General features: G+C 38.2%; 1 long non-coding RNA gene across 1 annotated transcript; it reads right to left on the bottom strand.

The window, feature by feature from the left end:
- Positions 1-3252: 3252 nt before the first annotated feature.
- On the bottom strand, positions 3253-14292 carry LOC130102888 (uncharacterized). The gene is made up of 3 exons (XR_008809299.1): positions 14124-14292; positions 13913-14033; positions 3253-4410 (listed from the first exon to the last, which is right to left on the bottom strand). It is a non-coding gene; the product is annotated as an uncharacterized LOC130102888 (long non-coding RNA).
- Positions 14293-15141: the final 849 nt, after the last annotated feature.

Below are 15141 nucleotides of genomic sequence, written 5' to 3'. Positions count from 1 at the left end.
GTGTGTGTGTGTGTGTGTGTGTGTGTGTGTGTGTGTGTGTGTGTGTGTGTGTGTGTGTGTGTGTGTGTGTGTAGAAATATATTGTATACCTATATATTTATACCCTGTCTAGAAAAATCCATTTTTAAATGGACAGCTCCTTTTAGGCTTGTCAGTGAACGGCCACTGTTATGATTGGCTAACGTCATAACAGTATCAACAATCGCCATTGCACGTGGATTAGTGTTTTGAAACCATTATCCATTTAAACCCATCATTTACAGAAAAAGCATTATGAAATCATTTACTTACATGTTTGTGATGCAGCTGGCTGGTTCATTCAAAACAGTTGTCTGCTTCATCTTTCAACAAAAGTGTCTTTGCAAACTCTACATTATACTGTGCCTTGTTTACAAAACAAAATGCTCCGATATAATCCGCTTGTTTTGCGTGGAGTATGTCAGAAACTGAATGCGCATCTGCATCCAGTGTAGACAGCGTCAGTGATTATAATAGGTTCTATTTGCTTTTGAAGTGACACGACGTGTCACTCACAAACAGTGCAAATGTCAGACGTTAAGTGACTGAATGCCAGTGGGCGGGGCCTATGGAATGATGTTTCATTTTTCGCCAAATATATTTGCCCGTGTGACATCACAGATCCCACAATATGAAAACGAGACATTTTTTAAACTTAAATAGAAGCTTTGTTTATAATTAGGGCGTTTTAAGCTATGAAACTTGCAGGATGTTTCAATGGTACAAAGTCCTCTTACATGTTTAAAGATGAAGGAAATTGTTATTGTTCATATCATTGTCCCTTTAAATGAAAATTAGAAAATGTTGCCTTGATAACTAACTGAAATAAAATGGTTAGTTGATAAAAGGTGATGTACTAAAATCACATATAAATTAAAGGTAAATATTATATTTAAATAAAAACTAATAAAAATTACTGCACATTACAATATTACTAAAATTAAAATGAAAACTGAAAATATAAAAATAAAAGCTATAACAGTATATAAATAATACTAAATGAGCACTGAAGTTTTCCTTTTTTAAAAACACTATTTAAATTAATAGTAATTTTTAATATTATTTGTAGTATTTTTAAAATAGATATTTAAAATGAGATTAACACTTACATGGAGCCTCATGGGTACTTAAGACATTTCTATCTCAGTTACATCTCAGAAACCTCATGATGCTGAATCCACACCAGCTGTAGTCATATCAACCAGTGCAACATTAATACAAAATTATTGAGCACTTTAAATACTTTTTATCTTACAAATGTCCTCAATAATATCCTCAACAAAACAGATCAATGTTTTGCTGTTGGTTTGGGGGCAAGTTTTATAAATATATATATAATTTATATATAATTATTTATAGTTGAGGATTTTGTTAAAATAATTTAACAAAAATAAATGACTGAGTTAGATCACTTTAGAAGTCGAGAGCTTCTACAAAGCCGCTACACTCCAGAAAAGTTTCAGTCCAATGATCCAGTATGCAAATTCAATCAAACAATCAGTCCAAAACAGCGTTAATGTAAAGAAAACCAACCAGCCTGATCACATCAGAGATGGATGGCAGAGAGAATAGAGACTCATGTTGCGTTTTCAGTGAATTATTCATTCCACTGTGTGTTTATCTTTTAAAACACGAGCTGTCATATTCTGTGATTGCTTCTGAAGAGCGTGAGCCCTCACGCATCGCGCTGTGAGAAATACAGACTGAACGGAACGTCACAACATCTCAGCGCTGTATGGCCAGATGATAGGCAAGATACGTTTCTCGGCTGGATTAAGCAAATCAGCGCCTCGCTAGTGAAGTTTTGATGGATGAAGATTGCAATAAGGTAAAGATGATGTGACGTACAGGAGTCATAGAGTAAGCATGTGTGAGTCTGTTATAATTGATTCGCAAACAGACCATGTATGTGCGCTCTCAATGCACGGATCGTACATTGTATTTATGCACAGACACATTTCAGTACATTCACATTGTTTCCACACACATTCAGGATAATGTTTTGATTTGTCATGTGTATGTTGCTGTGTTTAGTCATTCTGAATGGATACGTGCACTGTAAGAGGTATATGCAGTCGGGTCAAGGCAGTTGGTTAAGGGGTTTTTTGACATCTCCATGTGGTCCTGTTGCAACTTGACTTGTCTAAAATGTAAACAAGCTCTTGCATTGTTGCATTGTACACATACTAGTATACATTGTGAATTCTGAAAAGTTTTGTTCTGTAATGTTTTTTTATTTATTGTTTGTTGGTTTTTTCATGGGTGCATATATTTATCAATTATATGGACTACTTATAACATTGGGTTATTTGGTGTTCTTTTGGAGTCTCCAAGTGTCCTTTTTTGGAAAGACAGCTAAATTTACCTTGAAAAAAGCTTGCAGAAAATACAGTTTTGTGAGAATAGTCTTTCAATCTGATGGCTTACTTAGCTGGATATAGCAAATGACAACAAAATGAACATGTTAAACCAGATGTGTATGCTTAATTTCACAATGAGTGTGCGATTAATCGGTCAAAAGGGTGCGATTAATTGCGATCAAAAATGTTACTCTATTCACAGCCCTAATAATAACCTATTCACTAAACTGGTGACTAAAGTAACTGAGTCCGCCCATACATGAACACATCCTAATAAGCTCAAGCATGTCAGACCAATGGCCGCTCATCCAATCAGGGGTGCGGGAATTCAGGTCCACTGTAGCATAAACATCCAGAGTTAAGGGCATTTAACAATGACATTGGTTAAATTGTTGTACTAGTAGGCTCTCCTACGTCCTACTTGACTGCTGTATCAGGTGTTGGATCCCATGAACTTTGCATTTATTTAGTTATAATCAAGAGCGATTTTGTGTAGTCAAGCTACGGTGTTCACCTGTTTGTCTAATATATAGCCTGCTATCATGAAGTAATAAATTAGTAATCAAATATTTGAAGTAGGGTTGTAATGGTATACCGGTATGACGATATATCCCATACGTATGGACATCATATCGTTATCATTATCATATCATGCACATCGCTTATCTACAGTATTGGGGGGGAAAAATCAGACAATCTCACCTGCCCATATGCAACTTCTTTCCACTTGAATGCTTAGACTTTATAGTTGTAAAGCATTTACATGACATTGTAATATGTAAAATTATCACTTTAGTCTGACTGAAATAAAACTTTTAAAGTGCATGTAAACAAACTACACTCACATTGCTAATCACTGCTCATTTGCATAAAGTTACATTTTCACAATCACTTGTGTCGCCAAATCACCAACTTTCATTGAAAACGAGTGACTTTTGGTCGCTGCACATTTCTGTCAGCATGAACGCCTCTTTACTAAGTATGCACACTTATGGATACACATATAGGGAAGGTACAAGCATAGAGGCACTTGAATGCCTCAACAAGCAACAATGATACAGAAAGGAAAAGCAAGACAACCTGAATGAAGTACCCTAGTCACTACGTCCCATGATGACACCTAGAGCGGCTTCCCATATGGATGTCAAATAACTTTGACTTATAATAACTTTGAGTGCGCTTAATTGTACACAACAGCCCTTGCAGTCCATACTAACCAAAAAAGGCTAAAAGATAACTTGTTTTCCAGACATAATGATCAAATAAAATCATCAAACCATAATCTAATCAAAACAGAGCATTATGCATCAGAATGAGTGCAAGCATTTGTAGAAAACCCGTCAAACGTAGCAGCCCGACACGTCAGAGCAGTGCAGTGAGAAATGATGGATACCAGTCTGAATGCAGTTGCTCCTCCGGCAGACACACTCAAACACGCATGCACGTTCTCTGAAGCGCCACACTAGCACTAAACACAGCTCTCGAACACGCGCGCAAAGAGGCACACCCACACGCCGGCTTCCACAGACACAGACTAAAGCCACGCCGTGGCCCGCCCATGACGGAGGGAGCCGTCCATGGAGGCACACGCGTACGCAAGGTCTTTCTCGACCCGGCTAGTTGACCAAGACGCAGGCAGAGACAAGCTACTTACCTCTCTTCTGGACCCAGCCTTCCTTAACGATGGTGACATCGCTCATGTTGCCTCAGTCACACTGTACTCGCCGCTCCTACACACCAGCTCCTGAAGGAGTGAGGAGGGGGGGGAAGGAGGAGAGGAGAGGACAGGAGAGGAGAGGAGAAGGGAGGGGGGTCAGCTCTCCCAGCCTCAGCGTCTCTCTCCCTCCCTCACTGCTGCGCTCTGTCTCTCTCTTTACGTCGTTCTCGTTGGCTGCCTCTCTCTCTCGCTTCGCTCTCAAAGGCGTTGTGTAGCGGTTTTCCCCTCCTTCCGTTGCTTTTCTCTCTTGTGCTCTCCGTGATGCCGTCTCCCTCTGTCTCTCTAGATCTTCCCACTCCTCGATAGTGACTCAGCCTGGAAGAAACATAAAAAAAGAAGCGTGTGGATTTTTCACTCTTCTCTTCCTCCTAACTCCCCTCTTCTTACACAATCTGACAGACAGTCATTGTAAAAGCAGACGTACAAGCCCCCTGTTGCCTCTCTGATTTCCCTGTCTGTCTGTTTTTCTCTCTCATTCTCACTCTCGACATGCACAACTGTTTAACACTTACCAGCAACACAGTCACTTGCAACAAAGTCTGATGAGGACGACTGTGAGAATAAATAAGCAAACAGGAAGTCCCATGGTAAATGCAGTGGCTGCCAAGGAGTGAATTAAGCACTATGAAAGACAAGTGTGCGGATTCATTTATCAAATACAGGGCTCAACACTGAGGACTTCTTTAACTGTCTCGGTTGGGCCAGTGGTGCATATTTTTACTTGCCCTGCCAAGTAAACTCTGGCTTAACTGGCCCCACCAAAAAAAAAAAAAAAAAAAAAAAAGGTATTATTTTCATTGTTTTTGTTTTCACCTAACATGACAAATCTTTCTCCACCATTGACGGAATTTTCTGGCTTTTTCGTGATTTCACCGTTATATGGTAGAGCAGGGATGGGGAACCTTTTTCCTATCAAGGGCCATTTACAATTTTTAAACATTCTTTAAGGGCCATTGTAATGAGGTTCAGTCTTCAGTGTTTGGAAGGAAGAAGAGAGGTTCGGCGTGACTGGGACTCGTACGTTTTATTCAGAGGTTTAGTGGTAAAAAAAGAGGTGGGTAAACTATAAATTCTGGTGGACCACGACATGGTCACCAGGTAAGGTGGGCCACTGCCTACCGCCGGTGTATGTGTATCCTGATGACATTGCTATAGGCAGGGCTCGAGATTAAGCCTTTCATACGCTTGTCAAAAAAGTTTCTCGTCCGAATTTTTTAAAAAAAATTTTACTTTTATTCTGAAACAATATTCTCATCAGTGTTCAATCAGCTTTGATATTTAAATCGGCATATTGTAATATCTGCACCTTTAAAGGGCATCCCCTCCCCCAATATTATTAAATGTATGCTTCATCTTTCATTTTAAATTCCTAAATTTGATCAATAAATTAAATTATTTCGAATAATAAGACACTATAGGGCTGATCAAATTAAATCATTTACACTGAAAAATTACAATTGCATAAAATAATGTTATGAAATAGATTTAAATTTACAAATTAGAAACGTTGGAAAGAATGATCTACTTTTAAACATAACACAAACCGCCAGTAGGTGGCGGCAGGCGACCGTCTTAATGAGTGAGTCATTGATTCATTCATGATTCAAACGATTTGTTCAAACGGCTGATTCATTCAAGATTGAGACAGATGTTTATGAATGGGTCATTGAATCTTTGACTCAATCGATTCGTTCAAAACGCTGAATCATTCAGTAATGAAAACAGTGAGTGTTCCTGTGAGATGCGCCGTGGTTCTGCTGTGATTTTTGTTTGTAACTATTTTCTCTGCTGAAACAGAACAAAAACAGCCAATATTGCATCTAAAATGTAAGTGACTTAATTTTAACTGTTTATTGAACTGTTGTTGGAAATTAATGTCACATTTTCAATCGTGATGGTGTTCAGGAAAAATAATTGAGGTTGCTTAACATATGTTAAAAATATAAAAACTCCACATTTAGATTTTTTATAGGCAGTATGTTGTTAACTGAGTGTGTGTGTGCGCTTAGTGTAGATTTCTGCTCGAGAGGCTGCGCGAGCGTCAACAGCTCAACCGTCAGTAATAGTCAACAACACTGACAGTAATGCAGCGCAATATGAAGAGTTCGTCTTAGGTTTAACAACCTATGAAACTAATAATTAACAATATGAAACTAAAACGACATAAGCTTAATTTATAGCTATTTAGAGGTGGATAAAAGCACACAAACCGGGAACCGGCAAACGTTTAAACCACTTGAATACATTAATACGCAAATGACAAAACGAAAGTAAAAGCAGTAGCTCCTCGTGGACGACGACCACACACACATAAAGTAAAGTCCATGCCTGGTCCTCCGCTGTCTTCGTTCCGATCCTTTTACGCGCCCCGAAGCTGATCAGTGAGAAACTTGAAACCGGTGCGGGGCGCGGTGAGAAACTTGAAACCGGTGCGGCGCGCGCGCCCCCGAAGCTCATCCGTGAGAAACTGAAACCGGTGCGCAGGTGTGACTCGCGGTACTGGCCTCGCCCTGCTTGCCGCTTTGCCTATTTTGTGTTTTCTGTCACAGGAAAGGTAATGGCTGAGATTTTTGGTTCTGAAGTTCTTTTTTTTTTTTTTTGGAGGATTTGACTCGCGGGCCGCATCAAACTGTTTTGCGGGCCGGTTACGGCCCGGGGGCCGGACGTTCCCCACCCCTGTGGTATAGGGTACTATTATGCAACTCTGAAAGAGTACAGAAAAAGAAGCAGAATTGATTTTCTCAACCTTTTGTTCAAAATGTTGCTTTTGTTATGAAACTTACCCACATTCAGGTGTTGATTAAAAAAAAAGAATGTATGATGCATTATGCAAAAAAAAATTTTTTAAAGAATATATAAATAATATAAAATAATTGATGCATTGCATGTTCAGATACAACAAAATATTCTGGGGGCAATGAAATTTTGTGAAAATGTAAAAAATACGCTGGCAGGGAAAGAGTTAAGAAGTTGCTAATGAGGTACAACTGAAATTTATATCAGATCTGATATCAGATTGAAAAAAACGTGATAGCTTAATGATTTTTAGAATGAGGAAAAAGACTTCAAAATACGCGACTGATAAATGTGGCAGAATGCCAACACTTACAATCATCCAAGATGAGGACACATCCATAGATGCATTTTCTGTTTAAAACAGAAGGAACAAATTAACTACACTTATAATGTGAATACCCCAAATTAGTCCTAATATGTCCTAACAGTCTCAAACACATAAAAAACACAAAAAAATACAACCAAGCAAAATATGTCCCTCTGACAGAGTGAGAAGTCAATCAAATAAATCTACTGCATGAAATATGGGATTTCTGAGGAGATATTTGTCTATATTTCCTTACAAGGAAATATTTAAAATGCTAAAGGTACATTAGTTAGTTAATCAAAATGTTTTGATTTTTCAGAAGCAATCATACGCGTCAAATCCAAGCATTCAAATGTGTGCGAGTAGAGAAAAGGGAAGTCAACCTTTTAGGAGAACAAACAAGAGTAAACCTCCAACAGCTAAACAGATGAGCTCAGACAGAGTGAGTCAAAGAGGAAAACCATGAGCCTTTAACTGAACTCAGAAACTGGGGAAACACATGACAACCATCCTCTAACTAAGAAAACAGAAAGAAATTACTGAACACGTTTGTCACCACTGAGTGTGAAGCGTGATAAACAGAAATCTGAATGCACAATTGGGATGCATGTGTTGTGTCCTCTAACAGAAAGACAAATGACACAAAGGCTCTTATTTTCCCTTTGGATATAATTAACAAATCATGTTTTGTCCCAGACTTTTGGATATAATGACAGAGGGCATCACAGCTACTAGATACACTGCAGCCCCTAAAGATATGGAGACCACGCAGTGTCCTTAATGTCACAGGGCCAACAAAAGACAGCGCCTGCAGGGCTAACTTATAATATAAATACTTTACAGCAAAAGAAATGTGGGCCAGGCAAGGAATATTTTACATTTTTATATTATAATTATAGAATATTTAGGAATATTTGGCCTATTGAGGCCAGAGTATTCACAGTACCAACTGATAATTCTGGTTGTGTGCATTTAGCTGCTAGCTAAATGCTTATCTGTTAGCATTGTAAGGAGAGTACGTGATTCAATGTCCAAAGAGATATCAGTGAAACCCTGTACGTGAGTCACACAACCCTGGAAGACACCACATGCCACAACATTACAACTTCGTAAGTAAAAATCCCATTCATTTTCTCTTTAGAGAAATAGATTTTTTAACGTTAATGTTTAAACCTTTCCATCAAACCTACCTTGAGATCAGAGAAGATTAGGCAATGATATACTACTGTAGAAGCCCTGAGTCAGTGTCATTACGACTACAACTTTAATAACAATCACAATATTTAGTTCATGGCGTTCTGCAGTTTGAGTCTTTTTCCACTGCAACTATTTTGCAGTCATCTGTCTGATTAGTTTTCCTACAAGACACTCGAGTGAGAACCAAACCATAAAGAACCAGTCACTGACTTTAATCTCACCTCAGTCATACCTTACCAATAAACCTGTGGGTTATGCATAACAACGGAAACACTGCTAACAGCAGGCAACCTGAAGTGAGACAGCAAATGTCTTAGAATATACTTTTGAAGGTGGTGAATATGTACACAAGCAAGCACATCCTTGATGATTGTAGTGGTGGTGCTGTAAATCAAACTAATTAAGAGACTAAATGAGATAATGAGTGTGTTGTTGTTAAAGTACAACACAAATCTCTCAATAATTTAACAATTGTTTCTCCATTTAAAAACCACCACTAAAAATTATTAAACTCCCTAGTCGAGCATCCTCACTCATATATCAGCAATCCCTTCCAACCCCTTCCCAATAAGCACTGAGGTAAATGAGACTTCAAGAACCAGTTCTGCTGTTATTGTGGAGTAGACAGTATCTGTTTGATACAGGAAATGTATGTTATGCAGCCTTCATTGGAGTTATAATATTCATTATTCAATATTCATTTATATATTCACATAATCATTTCTGGCAAAATATATCAATATAAGATTTTAAGAGATATATAAAAGGTCTGATATAGAATGCAGTGATGCCCATTTAAAGAGTAAGTATGTCCTCATTTACTCAACCTCATGTCATTCCAAAACCCGTAAGACTTTCATTCATCTTCAGAACACAAATTAAGATATTTGTAATAAAATATGAACAATTTCTTCCCCTCCATTGACAGCTACGCAACCACTTTTGACGCTTAAAAAGAGTTCTTAAAGATCCTAAAACTAATACATATGATTTGAGCGGTTTAGTCCAAATTTTCTGAAGAGACACAATCGCTTAATACGCTGAACAATTTAATTTAGGCTTTTATTCACATAATCATTCATCAACGCAGTGTGCACACATCAGTTATGATAAATGGAAACTCAAGCATGTTCGCTTGACATGCGAGACCCAATGAGGTTCATTCTCGTGTTTAACAGCACGTTTGAGCTTCCACAAGAGGTTTGTTCTTGCGCGTTGTGGTAGATTTTTCCCCTACGCACCTGACTCAGGTTGAACCTGGTGTCCCTGACACCTGAAAATAACGATTTTAAATCGAAATCGACCGAAATTAGTTCACAATCTTGAACTTCTAATTAATCGTCGATGCTGCCACGCCCCCATGTCACGTCCGGTCGGCGTCCCAAGCGGAAAAAAAACACGCGTGTTGAAGTGCTGCGAGTCTATGGTCAACCTCCTCTAACTTAGCTACAGCCATTCAAAAGATAGCATGGCAACTGCAGATGCAGGAGACCCATTGACAGAACTTGAACCCCCTCCTCTTTCATTGAAGTCGCAGGTGTGGAAGTTTTTTTGGATTTCCAATGAGTTATGTTGACAACGAGTTTAGACTTAGTCTAGTTTCATTTCCCATATTTGTTATTTATACACACAGTTTTCGAACAGTACATTATGTTCAAATGTTAGATGTTAAATAAGGTTAGATGTTAGTCTAACATGGTTAGTTTAATATATAGTTTAAAATTTCCACCACAGCGTCAAGCAAGTTCGGTTGAGCTTCTGTTCACGACGTTCACTGAGTAATGTTTATGTGAATAAAAGGCTAAAGTCAATCTGTTCATTATACGATCATGTCTCTTTAGAAAATCTGGACTAAACCAATCAATTCATATGGATTAGTTATACAAACTCTTTATGAACTTTGAAGCGTCAAAGTGGTAGTTGTGTAGCTGTCAATGGAGAGTAAAGAACTGGCTCAGGTTTTATTAAAAATATCTACATGCATGTTCCGAAGATGAACTAAAGTCTTACGGGTTTGGAACGACATGAGGGTAATTAATCACAGCATTTTCATTTTAGGGTGAACTAACACTTTAACCTGAAAAATAAAATACATGTGGGAAATACAGAACCATCCACAAACTTAATCTACAAGTCTGCACCAAGTTGCCTCAGAGGCTATAAAATGTCCAGATACAGAAAAAGACACCAAGCGTGAGGACCATTGTCATTTTCAATGGGTCTGTACTTGGGATATTCTACTTTACAAACCAATCCTCAACATCGTTTATTCTGGCAGCAGCACAAACTCTCTTTTCCTTTTGCTCCCTTTGAGTGACAGGACACACAATTCCACTGCGTCACTGTCGCAGCCAAGCATCTGCAAGCCTATCGCCGCAGCAATATCTGGGGATGTCCCGAAGCTGCCACACCAAATACAATTTTTCCATACAAATGAGGGGAGCACCCTTGAGATAATCATTTAATTCCTGAGCAGGCCTGGGAAGGAGGGGCTCTCCTGGTGAGCCCAGACAAACTCAGACACGCAGCATCAATCATTCTCAGCGTGCCACGGAGCAACATCTAAACATCCGCCACAAGCCTTCAATGCAGAATCTACATTTATTTACATCGAACTATTCTCGAGTGCATTGTCACAACACCCATTAGTTTAATGAACCAAATGGAAAAGGAAAATAATCCCACATTTTCATGGTAGAATCATCCTAAATTGTTAGAAAAAGAACAATGTGACTGCTTATGGTAACAGATGGACTCCTGTGGTGAAATATATTTATATATATATATATAGAATTTAATACATTTAATATGAGAATTTAATACATTCACTCAGCAAGGACGCATTAAATTGATCAAAAGTGACAGTAAAGACATGACAAATGTTACACATATACTTTTATTTCAAATAAATGCTGTTCCTTTCAACTTTTACTTTAACCAAAGAATCATGAAAAAATATGTCAGTTTTCACAAAAATATTAAGCAGCACAACTGTTTACAACATTGGAAATAATAAGAAATGTTTCTTGAGCATTAAATCAGCATATTAGAATGATTTCTGAAGGATCATGTGACACCGAAGACTGGAGTAATGGCTGCTGAAAATTACTTTTTGTCATCAAAAGAAGAAATTATAATAAAACAGAAAAGTTATTTGAAATTGTACTAATATTTCACAATATTACTGTTTTACTGTATTTTTGATCAAATAAATTCAGCCTTGGTGAGCAGAAATTTTTAAAACGTTTTTGAAAAAAGCTTACAGATGACAAACTGCATTTCATGATGTTATGAAAAGGTGCAAGAAAACTCCAGGCACTGCGTCTTTAAATTATTCTGGTGAAAAGATAGATATCTACTTGGAACACAAACTGACACCCTCCAAAGTTTCTAACGTCCCCTGAAAGAGTTTGCAACTGATGGATATTTTCTCTTCAAGTAATCAGAGAAGAACCGCTGAAGGTGAAATCCAGCCAACACTTTCAATTTCAGTAATCGGTGCTAATGTTACCCTGAAGCAAAGGAAATCTGTGAGCTCCCATCACAAGTCCCCAACAAAAGTGTCGTTCAAAATAAGTTGTTTACAAGCCCTTCTAATATTATTTTTCCTGAATCTTCTTTTGGCTGCAAGTAAAGAGCAAATTCGTAATGTGGCTTTGGTTTGCACCATCAGCACTTTAACGTGCAAAGATTGTGATGGACCACAAGAATTATCAAGCACGGCAAATATCCTAATCTGAACGTGTATTTAAAACTAGCAGCATGCCGCCACATTCACAGGAATATTATCACATTGATGTGGACAGGACTGTATATCACTGCTGTTAAGGATTCTTTGTATGCAAAATGAAAGCGTTGTATGTTGCCACGAGAGAGACATGAATAATGAAAGATTTCTCTGCAGTCACACACACCAATGCTGCAGCCGCAAACACTGTAACAGAAACTGAGAAGACGCTGTGGTCTATCTAAAACCTAAGAAGAGGAAACGAGACATTTGTGAATGAATACTGGCGGATGTGGATGTCTGAGGACTCTGAGGACCTTTGCTAATCTGCTGCAGCCATTATTCAGGAGTGCTTTTACTCGTTCTCTCCATAGAGCTGGAGAGCACTTAATGTGAGGTCAATTTAATAATGTCTTTTGCTCTTGTTTTATATAATCTAGGCCTACTTAAAGACTTTCTTAAAAATAATTCTTCCATTAATAAAGCTTACAGGACATTCAAAGATTCAGTCAACGCACGTATAAATGGAAATGTTATGCCGCACAACAAGCAATGCTTTTGGGTTCTTCAGACAAGCAAACTTTCTAAATACCTGTTCGGAATTAAATTATAAAGCAAATTATAAAGTGATACTTGTGGTTAAAGTAAAGAAATATGATCAGTTTTCACTTTATTCAGCATTTGAATATGTCGGATATGTAACAGGTTGTTGAATACACACCCTTAAATGTGTAACACAACTCTTTTAAAACCTGAAAAATGTTTCATATAAAAGTGAAAGATAAAAACAGCCAGCAGATGTGCAATATGCGACACCACACGCAGCACTCTTGTTCATTTTAAACTCAATCTGAGTGAAGCACTAATCTAAAACAGCTCTTTTCAGGGTGTCTGAAGAATCCGGAAGTGTTGCCGCCAAGCTGTGTTTGTAAACCAGTAATTTCATCTCAACTTGAACCGACAGAGATTTCATCTGTTCATGAACGTTTCAGATCTAAATGACATATGATGGGGCATTAATGTACACCTAAATAGGATAAATAAGGCCAAATGACACTATTGTGACAAAAGACTGAAACCAAAAATCTAACCGAGACAGACAGGTCGGCCACAAAACCAATAATAAAATACAGGTAATCTTAATGAGTAAATTAGCAGTATGACGCAGTGCAAGACTTGCTTAAATGTGTTTGGAATAATCAGTAATGTTAAGCATCAGCAGCACAATCCCACATTCAAATGGTCCTTCACAGATATGCTGGAGTCTGAGGGAGGTGTCAATGTAATGTAAACAAGAGGGCGTGACGTCTAGCCTACAAACATCAGCATTAAAGCCAATGAGGGAAATTGGATTTCCACTTCGTGGAAGTTCGTGTAATACCCACGACCTCAGCTACAACCTTCTGGCCAATTGTCAGTGTCTTGATCTGTCAGTTGCGAATCTGTTACCTCAAAAGCAATGAATAAGCTGGCTAAAAAGAATAACAGTGCTCGTCAATCGTGACTTGTACAGAGATTCTGTTATGCCGAGTCTTTTTCAGTTACTAAAATTAATTTGCCAATGGAATGTGTGATTGTCTCGGTAGATAAAAGTGGGAATTTTGCATAAAACACGCTAGGCCAAAAGCAGAGCTCATTCCCCTGCTTCACAGCCTCCACACCGCAGCATCAACAGTTTATGAACTGAATGTTCCCAGACTGTAATGAACCGACGCTGCGTCACAGGCAGCCACGCGCTCCGTTAAATGTGGCATTTAACATTCGTATTACAGTCATAGCGGGTTTTTTACCTGGCGCTGGAGTCTGTAGGGAGACCAGTGGGCTTCCCTCCCCTCCCTGAGTACGTGCGCGTCCTCCTTAAATGCTCGAATGGAGCATGGATGGATGGATGGGATAATCGGAGAAGCACGCCTACAGAGAGAGCACAGACTCAAGTGGTCACTACTAGAGTTGTCTCGAAAGGAGGGGTTGTATGATGGACAGGCTGCGATAGTTCCTTACCCCGGGGACCGCGCTCAGACACACCGCAAAGACGACACAGGCAGGTTACCCTCTCTCACCCCGTGTCTCCTGCTACAGTCCGCGCCAGGTTCGGTTGGTCCGTCTCCCGCCCGCTCTCACTGCTCCATAGACGCTCCTGCGTGTGATGCGCGGCGCGAGGAAATCTCGCGAGAGCCGCTGTGTTTACAGGAGATGCGCCTCTTCTGTAGCGCTCTGCGCGGAGGGGAATTCTTTTGGAATTAACAAGATTCCCACTGTCAGGGGAAACCAGGAAATAACAGGAATTTATCTGGTAAAAATCGTGAGAATTAATGCAAGCAATCAGATAATAAAATAAAGGGTTTTTCTGAATATACATTTCTAGATATGCTTAAATATGTCAAATAGCCTATTTAATTAATGAGCTATATACTGAACTTGTGCAGATATATTATCGATGTTATTGTCAAGGAAACTAAAACTAATACAAATAGTTTCGTTTATTGAAATAAAGCTGAATCAAATGAAAAATAAAATTATAAATGTTGCCTTGGCAGCTACCTGAAATAAAATAATTTACTAAAAGTAAAATAGGCCTATATATAAATATAGATGTAAAGCTAAATAGAAATATTAGATAAAACTAATTACAAAAGTTTTAGTAATATAATTGCTAAAAACCTAAACTGAAAAAAAAGAAAAAAAAAAGAAAATCCAAAATGTTACATGACAAATAATATAATAGGCTATATATAATACTAAAATAACACTGATCTGAATAAAGATCTTAAGAGGTCCATGTGCAAGGAAACGTAATGAATGATTTATTAGGAAATCAGTCTAAATTAAAATGATATCTAAGTTCTAATGCTAAGATTTTAATGGTGCATAAAAAAGATCCTGTTGACTATGAATTGTATTGACAAACCAGTACTTATGTTTTTGTATTTTATGCTATTTTTGTGAACAGGGTGAGCCATAAATCTGATACCAAGGAAAATTATAATAGTTATTTCAATAACTATTCAAGAACTATAAA

The sequence above is a fragment of the Rhinichthys klamathensis genome, unplaced genomic scaffold (assembly GCF_029890125.1).
Source record: "Rhinichthys klamathensis goyatoka isolate OS25496 unplaced genomic scaffold, OSU_Roscu_1.1 h1tg000280l_1, whole genome shotgun sequence".
Taxonomy (NCBI): Eukaryota; Metazoa; Chordata; class Actinopteri; order Cypriniformes; family Leuciscidae; genus Rhinichthys; species Rhinichthys klamathensis.
This window is presented reverse-complemented; position numbering and strand designations above follow the sequence as displayed.